General features: G+C 38.4%; 1 protein-coding gene across 4 annotated transcripts in view; it reads left to right on the forward strand.

The window, feature by feature from the left end:
• Positions 1–3,728, forward strand: part of LOC135195759 (synaptogenesis protein syg-2-like) — a 926,712-nt gene that overhangs the window by 618,641 nt on the left and 304,343 nt on the right. The gene's annotated exons all lie outside the window — the stretch shown is intronic.

Below are 3,728 nucleotides of genomic sequence, written 5' to 3' on the forward strand. Positions count from 1 at the left end.
TGGACCAATGAATATACTACACGGGAATTTGAAGGTAATGCGATTCCTGAACGAGCTTTGGCGGGAGGATTTATTTTCTCTCTCTCTCTCCTCTCTCTCTCTCTCTCTCTCTCTCTCTCTCTCTCTCTCTCTCTCTCTCAATTGATCGAGTTTAAGTCAGGTAGATTATTGAGGATATGTGGAAGCGACGATGCTCCCAAGATTGTTATTTGTCAAGGATCAGAAATGGAAAGATAGGCCTTTTTGAACCATCATCTGTACTGCGTTTTAATTGCAGAGGCAGCAATAGCATTTTATACATACATACATACATACATATATACATACATACATATATATATATATATATATATATATATATATATATATAGATATATATATCAATGTATGTGTATATATAAAATCATATATGTGCAATATGATTATTTAAGATATGTATATGTATGCATAAGTATATATATAGATGTATATATATACACATACATACATACATACATACATACACCACACACACATATTAAACTTAGGTCATTCGTTTTAATGACAAGCTCATCCATAAATTCACCTTCCGTCCAGCATAGGATACGTTGTCAGCCATCGAGAACGTTTACATATTGGCATCTGTCAGTACGTTGTCAATGCCTTGTGTATGTAGGTGTCCGTTTTGTACAGGGTCCACTGTGTGCTCAGAGTGAACAGCAATTTATGGGACAAATTGTAGTGGAGTTTACTTAAAACTCCGTTCAAACTGATTGAATTTTTTTAAATCTTTAGTTTCTCTTGAAGGCGCGAAAGTTGCATCAATTCTTGGTTTATTTGATGATCGAACCAGAGATGACGTTTTAGGTAATGCACGAAAAGATACACACTAAAAATACAGTACTTCCAAAGACCTACACGCCCCGAAGATCACACTTCCTTGTCATTTCAAGACATCAGAAATAATTCTCATTAATTTTGTCAATAGTTCGCAGGTCGCCTAAAACCAGTTTGTTGTGGAAACGGTGTTCTGTAACTTCCTAACAATCCGAACTACAGATAACAGTGGTCGTACACCCCAATTAAGCTTATCCTACCGTAAGGTCCTTCAGATATACTCTTGAGTATATTATAAGGACCTTAGCCTACAGGTGACCAAACCGCGCGTAAAGGACCTCTTTGTTGGGAAACGTTCCACGAAGACTGGTCCTCGAGAGGTTTGTCCAAGAAGGATCATTTGAAAACAGCCACTAAAAAAGACGGGAAAAAATATCTACAAGTAGCCTTCTTCGGTACCGGGGTTGACTGACTGTTTTTAAATGACAGCTATGTAAAAATTGTAGACTATTTTTTTATATATATAGAAAAACGGCTGAAGGGATTACTAAAATGCTCTTGAAGGTTGCTGAGCGAGTTGCTGCGTTGTTCTCATATAGAAAAAGATAAATGTTGAGTCCTCGTTGAAAACGGCTGTTATTCGAGAAAATGCTGTAAAACGTAAATATATGAATTTTGGTTTCATAATTGGCGGACAAAGTGAATTAATGCCATAACAAAACAAGGGGCGGTGTGACCTCCAGCTTACTCGGGACTCGTGCAAGATTCCCCCTCACGCATAAGTTGTAAAACTTTATATTCCTAACTTAACATGAAGCGGTTTTCATAATAATTATATACTTAATATTACTAATACTAACAACAAGTATTCAAATAAAAAGGACTCAAATAAAACATTGAAATATTCTCCGTTATAAGTGGAAACACAAAATAATCGAACAGAAACAGTCTAAAGTCAGTACACCCACTAAACTAAAACGTGCTAAACTCTACGGGAAAATAGAGCATTGTTTCACCAAAATGGAAAAAAATTACAGTAAATGCGCTATATTTTATTAGAAATCATTTTTCTGTACTGTATACCATGTACATTATTTATTTTTTTTTTTTATTTTGATAAATAAATAATCAGTATCCTATCCTAAAATTCCTGTATCTTTACCTCAATGCAAAACACCTTTATCAAACCTTTTTAGGCTCGTATGCAGGGCTTTCCAACCGCGCCCCCCCCCAGCAACAAGAAGAGTAACAACAGCAAAGTAGTTTGTAGGCTTACTCCCCGATTAAACGAAAATAAGTAGTAGGTATGTCTCATGTATGTATGGCAAAGACATTTTTAGCATGGTCTACCCATTTTCACTCTGTGGAGATCGACGATCCTATGAAGAGCACAATTTCCTTGTACTGCCAAGCTTTGGAATTTGCTTCCTTCCTTTGTTTTCCTTGTCATGTAACCTTCCTCTCTTAATGAAGCTGAAAGTCTGTTGCTTCCTTCAAGGTTATTCGTCACAACTGTTTTCCCAATTTGTGTAGTTCCTCGTTGGATGAGTGGTTTACGTGCTCGCCTTCCGATATGGTAGTCCCGAGTTCGATTCCCTGTTCTCCCAACGTGGAGTCAGAGGAATTAGTTTCTGGTGGGTGGTTTAGAGATTAATTTCTCGATATAATGTGCTTCGGATCCCACAATAAGCTGTAAGTTCTGTAGCTAGGTAACCAAAGAAACTATGTTGCTATGCAGATTAACATTTTGTTATTTTAATAAAAAAAATTTATTGTAGGACGGATCAAAGTATATTAGTTTTGATATGAATTAAGCTCAAAAGACATAATCAGGATTGCTTACTGATATGTTTACAGGTCATCTAGTGGGTCAAGTCGGTGGCAAGGTGACCGCACGAGGGTGAAAAGAAAAATGAACAGCTTTGTATAACAAAAAAAAAAATCAATAGCTATGTATAACATAAATGAATCAAAGAGCGCCTCAGTGGTGTGGTCGGTTTGGTCTTGGCCTGCCACCTCGGTGGTCGCGAGTTCGATTCTCGAGCATTCCATTGAGGAGTGAGAGATGTGTATTTCTGGTGATAGAAGTTCACTCTCAACGTGGCTCGGAAGTCACGTAAAGCCGTTGGTCCCTTTGCTGAATAACCATACTGGTTCCATGCGACGTAAAAACACCATACAAACAAACAAAAACAAACAATACAAACAATAAACTGATCAAGTGTGAGGTGGAAACAAACTGAAATTCGTAGAACAACCTGTGCCTGTGGGAACTTGACTATCCCACAATCACTGGGAAAATTCCGAGTCGGGAAACGCTCCCGGGTTTCATTCATTGAATTCGAGCTAAGTCCTGGTTAAGTCCGAGGTCCTTGGTTGAGTCCTGTCCCTAATGGCTTCCCAGGAAGTCCTACTACGCTAGCCTCCTCCTCCTCCTCCTCCTCCTCCTCCTCCTCCGTTAACACCAGGAGCTTGGGGCATCATGGCCGGCCCTTAATGCTTTTAGAACAAACATTAGGAAAATACATCGAACGGGAGGCCGCCACCGCCACCGTGCCACAACAGCTCGCTGTTACAGTGAGGCCATCCCCTCTGCTCGCTCTCACGATTCGAAAATTCGGCAGCGGAAAATATTGAAAGGTTTGGAATCTAAATCATTTGTTGGCTGGTCGGAGCGATTATGTCTTGCATCGTTTAATGTGGGTTTTTTACAGGCATTCATTTACCACCTGCTTATCATATGCTGAGTGTGTGTGTGTGTATATATATATATATATATATATATATATATATATATATATATATATATATATATATATATGTATGTATGTAATGTATTATGTATGGTATATATATATATATAAATACCCGATCGACCCCACGCAGGTCATTGGTGGCAGCAGCGCCCTGCT

The sequence above is a fragment of the Macrobrachium nipponense genome, chromosome 16, assembly GCF_015104395.2.
Source record: "Macrobrachium nipponense isolate FS-2020 chromosome 16, ASM1510439v2, whole genome shotgun sequence".
Lineage (NCBI taxonomy): Eukaryota > Metazoa > Arthropoda > Malacostraca > Decapoda > Palaemonidae > Macrobrachium > Macrobrachium nipponense.